The sequence below is a fragment of the Humulus lupulus genome, chromosome 3 (genome assembly GCF_963169125.1).
Source record: "Humulus lupulus chromosome 3, drHumLupu1.1, whole genome shotgun sequence".
Lineage (NCBI taxonomy): Eukaryota > Viridiplantae > Streptophyta > Magnoliopsida > Rosales > Cannabaceae > Humulus > Humulus lupulus.
In genome coordinates, this window is record NC_084795.1 from 247,043,596 (window position 1) to 247,056,030 (window position 12,435).

Here is a 12,435-nt window from a genome sequence, read left to right on the forward strand (position 1 = left end):
TTGGTGTATCTGTCCACTATCACCCACACCGAGTCATGAAGTCCAACTGTCCTGGGTAATCCTCCCATCAAATCCACCCTTTATAGCTTCAAAGGTTTACAAAGATTCTTATCATAGGTTTCATGAATGGTGGCATAAGTATCATACCACCTTCGTTGCACCTTTCCTTGGGCTGCATTAATTTCACTTAAGGTTACAATGATCTCAACATCAAATGCATTGGCTTTGGTATCCTTATATAGGTTTGCAATGATCACATTGTCAAATGCATTGACCTTAGCATCCTTACTTAGGTATGTAATACCCTCATTATCAAATGCACTAACCTTAGTATCTTCACTTACTTTTGCAATAATCTCATCATCAATTGCATTGACATGTTTACCTTCTATTGTGAAAATTAAAGCTATACAAGTGCACACAGTCGCAATTTGTAATAATTTCTTGGTAAGACCAAGTATCATCCCACAATGACTGAATTATCAATTACCAGATAATTAATTCTTAGTTTCTATTTGGTTAACGAAAATTGGTTTTGTATCTTGATAAATAAAAACAATAAAACTACTAAAAATAATGCAAGATTGTAAGAACATAAACAAGAATAAAATTCCAAGGATTTAAACAATTAGGGGTTTTAATTTCATCTACACTCCCTCCTATCAATCAGTAACACAATATTACAAAACTCTTCTTCTTATTAAGGAAACAAGTTGTCAAGGTATTTTATAATCGGATTAGGAATTATAAAACTCAACCTAATTGTGAATTTTCTATATTTCTATGATAAATTCAACGATTAGGAGGCAATGAATTCACAATCTAGATGCTACACAAATAACCTAGATACTTTCGTTCTAGATTAAATCTATGTTGTTTCAATCAAAGCTTGTTTAAATTTCACTTTTCAGAATTTCAATTAAAGCACAAATAGATAATGAAATAAGATGGCCAATCACATTTCATGCATTAAAATAGATTGAGATAGGCTTAATAGACGAAGAAGAAAAATACTAATATTGCATTACATCATCAAAGGAGTTAAAGAGAATCCATTAAAAATCCTAATAAAGAAATTAGTTCAACATTGTCATTCTAAACATAAACAACAATTAAAAATAACATAGAATGAACAGGCAATGGAAAAAGAACTGTAGAGAGCGAATGGAGATGCTCCACGGTGTGTTCCTTGCTTCAGAGTTGTCCTCCTCTCTATTTTGATTCTCTCCTTTTGAAATTAGGATTAAAACCTTTTTTTTCCTTCAGAAGCAATGTGGGTCGCGACCCGTGTCAATTTGGGCTTCGCATGGACGTCAGGGGGACCGCGGCCCAACCATTTCAGCGCCGCGACTCTAGGTCAATTTCTGGGCAAATAAAGACTTTAGCGCCGCGACCCTCTGTTCCTGCGCCGTGGCCCATGTCAAATATCGAAAAACAGGATTTCTTCCTTAGACCTGGCCGCGACTCAGCATCATAGTGCCACGGGCCTTAACAACTTTTTCAATTTTTGTATTTTTGGTCCCGAAAATTCATTGAAGCCATAAAATTGCTTGAGGGTTCATATTTTCACGGAATCAACACAAAAAAGCCAATTTTTCATCATTTTTCTGCCAATTCGCTCCAATTCTTCTTTTCTTTTATTTATAAGCTAAAATCTGAAAACAAACAAAAATAAGCATAATATTGCACTAAACAATAGAGAAACTAAATAAAAACTACGCAAAACACAACATAAAAACAACACAAAACTAGACTCAACAAACTCCTCCAAACTTAACCTTTACTTGCCCTCGAGTAAAGAACTCTAAACACTCTAACAACATAAAACAACCAAACAAAGACGAATCAAGTTGACAACAACAAATCAAACCTCCAATTTATGTTTATTGTAACGCCTTGGCTATCCCAGAACAGTTACGGTGAACGGTGGACCAGAAATTTGACTCATTGCCTGAGTCCTTTGGTCAAAAACGTGTTCTAAGTGTAATTAACAGGTTAAGGTATTAAACCAATAAAAAAAGAAATGGAGATTTTATTACAAACTGCTCTGCAGAGCTCAACAAAACATTTTCAAGTGGTTCTCAGTACAAAATGGTCATTACAGTTTTAAATTTACAATCCCGCCGACCTAAGCGGAAGGAGAAGAAGCAAAACTCTATTTTGGTTATGTTTTCTCTACAGCCATCTAAACCATATATATCCAAATCCCAAATGACCATTATACCCCTAGGTCTTTAAAGCTTCTAAAACCAACTCAAGGGTAGTTTTGGTATTTTCCACCAATCCCGTTAATCATAATTAACGCTTCCCTTTTCCCGTTAATATCAATATCCTCAAACACCAATATTTCACCTCCTGTTACCCTTTAATGCCCGGTAACACTCTAATCATTAAAAGCACCCCGAGACTCACCTCGAGCCCCGAGCTTAAGCCCGTTATGACCAAACCGATATTTAACATTCCTTGATCGTCTCATGCCAAATAGCTCGAACAAACCCACATCATAATGTGGTCTCAAATTATATCACCAACATGCGAACAAATAATCAATTTACCCTCAACGGGCCAAATTACCATCACACCCCTGTGGATAAAAATATGGACTCACATGCATGCATTTCACATCATATCATAATATAATCAACATATACATGCATTTAATCAATTAATAACATAATTAAGCAAGTACGGCCCTCCCGGCCTACTATTTATGCCGTTAAACACATCGGGGAATTCGGGGCATTACATTTATCATGCTCATATAGTTTTCAAAAATTCAGCCATCTTGATAATCCATAATTTCAATCAAAATATATCTTCAACTGTAACGCCCTGGATAGCCAAGACTGCTAAACTGTGTGTTTACAAGGCCTTTTCCTTTACCTGCACCACGTAGCACCCGTGAGCCAAGGCCCAGCAAGAAAACACAACAACAGAGCATAAGCAATCAACAGACAAATCAATATCTCATATTGCATCACATATTCTCAACCAAATAAGCATTCAGTATAATCAAGTATTCCACATACTAAGCATATCAACTCATATCATATATCAGTTCATAAATGATAACTAGGGCTAGCGCCCTCAGGCCGCTCCCTCCGTTATCCCACTGACTCCAGTCCGCTTAAACCTAGCTCAGTGAATATTAAGCTGTCCTCGGCTACCAGTGGCCGAGCCGCGCCCTATGCGCAAATATTGTGTACGGCACCCTTAGGCCTCTATCACATGTCCCATGGCATAATACCATCATTGACATAATACAAATATCGGGAGCACTTAGTCCCATCACAAACATATAACCGGGTGCAGTTTTCTTACCTTTCAATTCGGTAGCTTTGATCACTTGACTCCTTGAGCAAGATCTCTCTCGAACCCTAACGCTCACCTAAACACAACCATAGGTCAAAGTCATCATCAAACCTCAAGTCCAAAACCTAGCCTCGGGACCAATCCCGAGCCCCCGGGAAGTTCTAGTTCCACCAAACAAGGTGGTGGAATCAAACCCCAAACCCTTGGTCAAAAACCCTTGAAAATAACCCTAAAATCCCTTTCTGGAAACAGGGTAGCGCTACAGCGCTCATTGGAGGGCACTACAGCGCATCACAATACCTTAACCAAAGGTATTGTCTTATTCCTGAGGACCTTGTCCTTTCTATCAAGTATCTGAACCGGCTGCTCCTCAAAGGAGAGATCTGGCTCAAGCTCCAGATCCTCATAACTCAGAATATGGCCCACATCAGATACATACCTCCGAAGAGCTGATACATGAAACACATTATGCACGGCAGACAACGCTGGAGGCAAAGCCAGTCTGTAAGCCACTTGACCAATCCTCTCCAGGATCTCAAATGGACCTACAAATCTAGGACTCAGTTTGCCTTTCTTCCCAAACCTTCTCACCCCTTTCCATGGTGAGACTCTGAGGAAAACATAGTCCCCTACCTGGAACTCCACGTTCCTGCGCTTGGGATCTGCATAGCTCTTCTGTCTACTCTGATAAGCAAGCATTCTAGCTCTAATCTTCTCTATAGCCTCACTGGTCCTCTGAACTGCATCAGGACCTAAGTATCTCCTTTCTCCTGTCTCATCCCAATGGATGGGAGATCTGCACTTCCTACCATATAGCATCTCATAAGGTGCTACTCCAATGGTAGATTGGTAACTGTTGTTGTAGGAGAATTCTATCAAAGGCAGATACTTACTCCAAGAACCACCAAAATCCAGTACACATGCTCTCAGCATGTCCTCCAAAATCTGGATCGTCCTCTCAGATTGCCCATCTGTCTGAGGATGATAAGCTGTACTGAACTTCAACTTTGTCCCCATGGCTTTCTGCAAACTCCCCCAAAACTTGGAAGTAAAGGTAGGGTCCCGATCTGACACGATCGACCTAGGTGCACCATGGAGCCACACGACCTCTCTCACATAGAGATCCGCATACTGATCAACCGTATATGTAGTCCTCACTGGCAAGAAGTGAGCTGACTTAGTGTAGCGATCCACTATCACCCAAACAGAATCATGCTGACCAGTAGTCCTGGGTAAGCCCACCACAAAATCCATTGTGATGTCTTCCCACTTCCACTCTGGAATATCCAGAGGCTGCAGTGACCCTGCCGGCCTCTGATGCTCAGCCTTGACGTGCTAACATGTCAAGCACTTAGCCACATACTCTACTACATCTCTCTTCATCCCCGGCCACCAATATAACGATCTCACATCCTGGAACATCTTCGTGGTGCCTGGATGCAAAGAGTAAGGTGTAGTATGAGATTCATCAAGAATCTCTCGCCTCAATGCAGTGTCTAACGGAACACATATCCTCCCTTTGTATCTCAACAAGCCTACCTCTGACACTGTATAATCTCTGGATGCTCCAGCCAGAACATCCTCCCTGATCTTGATCAGCTGAGGATCACTCAACTGACCCTCTTTAATTCTCTCTAACAGTGTAGACTGTAGCGTAATATTAGCCAGTTGGCCCACCAGCAACTCTATACCAGCTCTGGTCATATCATCTGCTAACTCTCTGGCTATCAGCCTCATACCATGAATCTGCCTCGGACCTTTCCGGCTCAAGGCATCAGCTACCACGTTGGCTTTCCCTGGGTGATACAAAATCTCACAGTCATAGTCTTTCACTAACTCCAGCCAACGCCTTTGCCTCATATTCAGGTCTTTCTGGGTGAAGAAATACTTCAGGCTCTTGTGGTCTGTATAAATCTCACACTTCTCTCCATAGAGATAGTGCCTCCATATCTTTAAGGAAAAAACCACAGCTGCCAACTCCAGATCATGAGTAGGATACCTCTTCTCATACTCCTTCAACTGACGAGAAGCATAGGCAATAACCCTCTCTGATTGCATCAAAACACAGCCCAAACCCTGATGAGAAGCGTCACAGTAAATCACAAACTTCTCCTTGTCCGTCGGAAGACTCAGAATCGGAGCTGTAATCAACCTCTGCTTCAGTTCCTGGAAGCTGTTCTCACACCTATCTGACCACACAAACCTCTGGCTCTTACGTGTCAGCTCAGTCAAAGCACTAGCAATCTTCGAGAACCCTTCCACGAACTGCCTGTAATAACCTGCCAATCCAAGGAAACTTCGAACCTCAGAAGCATTCTTTGGCCTTGGCCAATCTCTGACCGCTTCGATCTTTGCTGGATCTACCTTAATCCCCTCCTTACTGACAATGTGTCCAAGAAAGGATACCTGAGACAACCAGAACTCACACTTCTTGAACTTAGCAAACAACCTGTGTTCTCTCAGTCTCTGTAGAACCAACCTCAGATGCTGCTCATGCTCTAACTCAGTCTGAGAATATACCAGAATATCATCGATGAAGACGATCACAAACTGGTCTAAGTAATCCCTGAACACTCTGTTCATCATATCCATGAAAGCAGCAGGAGCATTAGTCAACCCAAATGACATAACTAGAAACTCATAATGCCCATACCTGGTACGAAAAGCAGTCTTCAGTATATCTCCCTCCTTGACCCTCAGCTGGTGATAACCAGAACGAAGGTCGATCTTAGAGAATACCTTCATACCTTGCAGCTGATCGAACAGATCATCTATCCTTGGCAAAGGATACTTATTCATAATTGTCAGCTTATTCAGTTCCCTGTAATCTATACACATTCTCAATGAACCATCTTTCTTCTTTACAAACAGAACTGGCGCACCCCAGGGTGAGAAACTAGGTCTAATGAAACCCATATCCAGCAGCTCTTGCAACTGCACTTTCAATTCTTTCAACTCAGCTGGGGCCATTCTGTACGGTGCTCTAGACACTGGCTCCGTCCCTGGTGCCAATTCTATAACGAACTCAATCTCCCTGTGTGGTGGCAACCCTGGCAAATCTTCTGGAAACACATCCAGAAACTCACACACAAGTCTAGTATCCTCTGGTCCCACTGGCATGACCTGAGTGGTGTCAACCACACTGGCTAAGAATCCAATGCATCCTCCCTGCAAAAGATCCCTGGCCCTCAACACAGAAATCATAGGAACACGGGGTCCATGCACAGTACCAACAAACACAAAAGGATCCTCACCCTCAGGCTCAAAGGTGACCATCTTCCTTCTGCAGTCAATAGTTGCCCCATACTTTGCCAACCAATCCATACCCAGTATCATATCAAAGTCAGTCATAACTAACTCTATCAAATCCACTGACAACTCTCTGCCCTCAACTGTCACTGGCAAAGATCTGACCCATCTTCTGTATACCACTATCTCCCCAGTGGGTAACAAAGTACCAAACCCCATAGCATAGAAATCACAAGGTCTACACAACCTATCAATAATGCTACTAGCAACAAAGGAATGTGTAGCACCAGAATCAATTAACACACGATAAGGGGTCCCTGCACTAAGAAGCTGACCTGTAACGACTGAGGGGGAAGCCTTAGCTTCTGCTTGAATCAATGTGAACACTCGAGCTGGGGTCGAGCTGTCCACCTTTCTGGGTTCTTCTTTCCCTATCTGAGGGAAATCTTTCATAAGGTGTCCCACTACTCCACACAAATAGCAGGCCTTTGCCCTACACTCTCCCAAATGGCACTTCTTGCACTTAGGGCATTCAGGACGAGTCTTCCAGGCTTCACTACTCCCAGAACGACCTATTGTAATGCCACGAGGTCTCCTATCAGAACCTGGAACTGGGAAGGTATCAGGATCCTTCCTCTTCTGATCACTGGGGCCAACACCCCTACCAGAACCAACAAATGGAGGACCTGGCCTTCTGAAATCCCTTCTGGCTGCATTGTCACGCCAGATCTTAATCTCTGCACTCTCAGCGGTGAGTGCCTTTTCCACCACCTGTGCATAAGTAGTGACTCCTGCCATAGTGGTGATGCGAACATCACGGGCTAACCTAGGCTGTAGCCCCTGGAGGAATCTCTCTCTCCTGGTCCCATCATTGGGCACCAGCTCTTTGGCAAACTTTGCCAAACGGTCAAACCTTAAGGCATATTCAGTAACTGATAAGCTTCCCTGAAGTAGCCTCATAAATTCATCGGCCTTTGCCGCTCTTATAGCATCATTATAGTACTTTTCATTAAACAAGGTCTGAAACTCCTCCCAGCTCAGGAGATTAACATCCTTGGTCTGGCCAACCACCTCCCACCAAATCCGGGCATCTTCCCGAAACATATAGGCAGCACAGGCCACCCTCTCACTACCCACTACCTTCATAAAGTCAAGAATGGTGTTAAGCATGCTCATCCATTGTTCAGCTTTAATAGGATCAGCGCTGCCTTCAAAAACTGGAGGTTGTTGTTTCCTGAACCGCTCATAAAGAGGTTCCAATCTGTTTTCAACCCCAGGCTGCTGCCCAATAACTGGCACTGACACAGAAGGTGCCTCTGGTAAATTAACCACTGCAGGCACTTGTTGCTGCCTCAGGAGACGAAGCTCCTCTCCCTGTTTCAACACTATAGCCTGCAAATCACTAAACAACTGCTGCCAGTTTGCAGGTGCTGGCTGTGGAATCTGGGATTGGTCATTCTCTTGACCCTGACTATTGTCATTATTCTGACCCTGACCACTCTGGCCAGCTGTAGTGTCTGTCTGTTCTGGGTTCATTCTGTCACTAATACCTTACTGAAACAATAATAACCAATACGGCCAATCAGGTAGTAATAACTAAACCTCTTGCCGCCTCACGGTCCAAGAACAAGCAGACAATTATCATTTTCCACAGTCATTCAATATGCACAACAGATACATGTTTATGGCACTCAGCACTCAGCATGTATCACATTGCAGTACATAATATCTCATGCATACAAGTAAAGCATTTGCACCACATTTAGGCAGTTATGCACATAACTACATAAAGAGTTACCAAACCAAGAGTCGAGCTTGACTTCAGTGATGTGTGTACATGCCCAGCCAATCTACAGGAACCTTAACCTTGGCATTGCTCTGATACCAAGTTGTAATGCCCTGGCTACCCCAGAACAGTTACGGTGAACGATGGATCGGAAATTTGACTCATTGCCTGAGTCCTTTGGTCAAAAACGTGCTCTAAGTGTAATTAACAGGTTAAGGTATTAAACCAATAAAAAAAGAAATGGAGATTTTATTACAAACTGCTCTGCAGAGCTAAACAAAACATTTTCAAGTGGTTCTCAATACAAAATGATCATTACAGTTTTAAATTTACAATCCCGCCGATCTAAGCGGCAAAAGTAGGGTAAACCCTCTAGTTCCTCTGAGAACACCTTGACCGTGGTGGTCAAGCGGCCGCATATGTACACAACACCACATCAGCTCTCCACTCAAGGCTAGGTGAGCTTTTCTTTCCCTTTACCTGCACCACATAGCACCCATGAGCCAAAGCCCAGCAAGAAAACATAACACTTTTCATAAACATTATCAAATGATTATCATTATAACCACACTGAGCATAAAGCTTTCAAACAAATGAATAACACATGATTTTAGCGGGAGAGTGGCTGTTAAGTAAGCCACTAGCCTCCAAGCTCTCTTTTCTAGCGGGAGAGTGGCTGCTAGGTAAGCCACCAGCCTCCAAGCTCTGTTTTGTAGCGGGAGAATGGCTGATAGGTAAACCACTAGCCTCCAGGATCTGTTTGTTCATCGACCCTCAGGGTCGGTCAGGCATTAATGCTCCTTGAGTCATTCAATGCTAGTGGTCGATTAGATCTAATCTCTGTTGGCTTGCGTGATTCACGCTAAGGCCGTTCTGACAAATAAGTCAGCGCTTCCTGACCTGTGTCCAGTAACACTGCCGAGCCTGACAAATAAGTCACAGCCTCACAGCTGATACTAACACTTTTGTCGATTCTGTATTCAATCCATGTCCATATTTATACAATCAACATGCCTCACGAATATCCATGCATGTCACACTTTGGGTGCAGTTTTCTTACCTTTGGTTCGAGCAAGAACGAATAAAAGAACCCTGAGAACGATCGACTTTTTGGTCCTTTAGCGGTTACCTGGTCATAACCAAATCATGGGATTCCATCAATAAAATGAATAATAAAAGGTTCCCAAACCAAAACCTAACCTCCGGGACCTCAAACACTACTCAACCGGGTAGTAGGTTCAATCCCGAGGCCTTAGGCTTGCATCCCCGAGCCAATAAGCTAATTCTGGCCAAAAATGCCTTAAGGGCTGCGGCCCTCCTTGGCCATGCCGCGGCCCATCCCTCAAACAGAGGCGCCTAAACCCAGCAGCTCCCAAGGGCCGCGGCTCACCCCTGCCATGCCGCGGCGCAAGCTCCATTTCAGCCAAAACCCCTGTTTTTCCTCCCTTGCGTTTTCCCTTGAAACCAACCCTTCAAACCCAATTTAAACACCACCCAAACCTCTCTCAAACACCCATTTAAACCTCCAAACATCACCCATAACTATCCCTCATCATAACCCAAGTAAAACGCCTCAAGAACTCCCTTTAATTCCAATTTTCCACACCTAAATCAAGAGCTGAAATCCATGAACGAAAACAGAGCAAAACCAGTAAAACAATGGATAAAACTCACCTCAAATTTGAAACCAAACCCTCTTCGATGACTGAGCTATGTCTACAACCTCAACCTCCAAGTTTCCTAGCTTAGTTCCACACCTTGAGCTCAAAACTCCAAAGAGGAAGAAGAGAGAAATGAACTTACGGGAAGGAGAAGAAGCAAAACTCTATTTTGGTTATGTTTTCTCTACAGCCATCTAAACCATATATATCCAAATCCCAAATGACCATTATACCCCTAGGTCTTTAAAGCTTCTAAAACCAACTCAAGGGTAGTTTTGGTATTTTCCACCAATCCCGTTAATCATAATTAACGCTTCCCTTTTCCCGTTAATCTCAATATCCTCAAACACCAATATTTCACCTCCTGTTACCCTTTAATGCCCGGTAACACTCTAATCATTAAAAGCACCCCGAGACTCACCTCGAGCCCCGAGCTTAAGCCCGTTATGACCAAACCGATATTTAACATTCCTTGATCGTCTCATGCCAAATAGCTCGAACAAACCCACATCATAATGTGGTCTCAAATTATATCACCAACATGCGAACAAATAATCAATTTACCCTCAACGGGCCAAATTACCATCACACCCCTGTGGATAAAAATATGGACTCACATGCATGCATTTCACATCATATCATAATATAATCAACATATACATGCATTTAATCAATTAATAACATAATTAAGCAAGTACGGCCCTCCCGGCCTACTATTTATGCCGTTAAACACATCGGGGAATTCGGGGCATTACATTTATCATGCTCATATAGTTTTCAAAAATTCAGCCATCTTGATAATCCATAATTTCAATCAAAATATATCTTCAACTGTAACGCCCTGGATAGCCAAGACTGCTAAACTGTGTGTTTACAAGGCCTTTTCCTTTACCTGCACCACGTAGCACCCGTGAGCCAAGGCCCAGCAAGAAAACACAACAACAGAGCATAAGCAATCAACAGACAAATCAATATCTCATATTGCATCACATATTCTCAACCAAATAAGCATTCAGTATAATCAAGTATTCCACATACTAAGCATATCAACTCATATCATATATCAGTTCATAAATGATAACTAGGGCTAGCGCCCTCAGGCCGCTCCCTCCGTTATCCCACTGACTCCAGTCCGCTTAAACCTAGCTCAGTGAATATTAAGCTGTCCTCGGCTACCAGTGGCCGAGCCGCGCCCTATGCGCAAATATTGTGTACGGCACCCTTAGGCCTCTATCACATGTCCCATGGCATAATACCATCATTGACATAATACAAATATCGGGAGCACTTAGTCCCATCACAAACATATAACCGGGTGCAGTTTTCTTACCTTTCAATTCGGTAGCTTTGATCACTTGACTCCTTGAGCAAGATCTCTCTCGAACCCTAACGCTCACCTAAACACAACCATAGGTCAAAGTCATCATCAAACCTCAAGTCCAAAACCTAGCCTCGGGACCAATCCCGAGCCCCCGGGAAGTTCTAGTTCCACCAAACAAGGTGGTGGAATCAAACCCCAAACCCTTGGTCAAAAACCCTTGAAAATAACCCTAAAATCCCTTTCTGGAAACAGGGTAGCGCTACAGCGCTCATTGGAGGGCACTACAGCACTACAAGCAGAACCAAAACACCCTCAGCATGCATGGCCTAGCTACAGCGCCCAAAGGCTAGCGCTGTAGCGCTAGTCACAGACAGGCAACCTCCAAATTTTTCCTCCTGCGATTTTCTCGAACCAAACTCAACCAAAACTTCTCCAAACCTTTACCAAAATGAAAAACAACCTTATTAACACACTCCACTCATCCCAAGCACCCCAAATACTCAAAACCCAATCACATGCATCCCTAATCCCAAAATTCACCATAGCTGACCCTAAACTCAAAACTCAGCAGAAACCAGTCAAAACATCAAAGTTAAAGCTCAGTACTTCATACCTTTAATGGGAATTCGATTTCAAGACAACCTCTAAACCTCCTTAGCTTGCTCTTCCTCACCCTTTTTCCTGAATTCCCTAAAGTTCCCAACAAACTCAGCTCATACACATAGTTCAAAAAGCAAAACCAGCAACTGAAGAAACTACAAAGCCTTACCTCAAGTGTTAGGGTGTTCTTGCTAAAACTCATCCAATTCTCCAAGCCTAACTTAGGATTCTTGATGCTCAGCCTAACTTAGCTCCTCCCTGAGCTTTGCCCCAAAAATACTCAAGAAACTTATGAAGAAAGCATAAACCGACCTTAGGAAACTCTCTGTTTTCTCCCTTTCCTTTTTCTTCCTTTTCCTTCTTTTATTTCTTTCCTCAGCCTTCTACCCTTTTCTACAATTCCCACTAAGTATAAAACTTCAGCATATCTATCCCTTGCAAGCCAAATGACCTTACTGCCCTTCCCATTAATCTCAAGTCCTTTAATCCACTTAAGGGCATTTTGG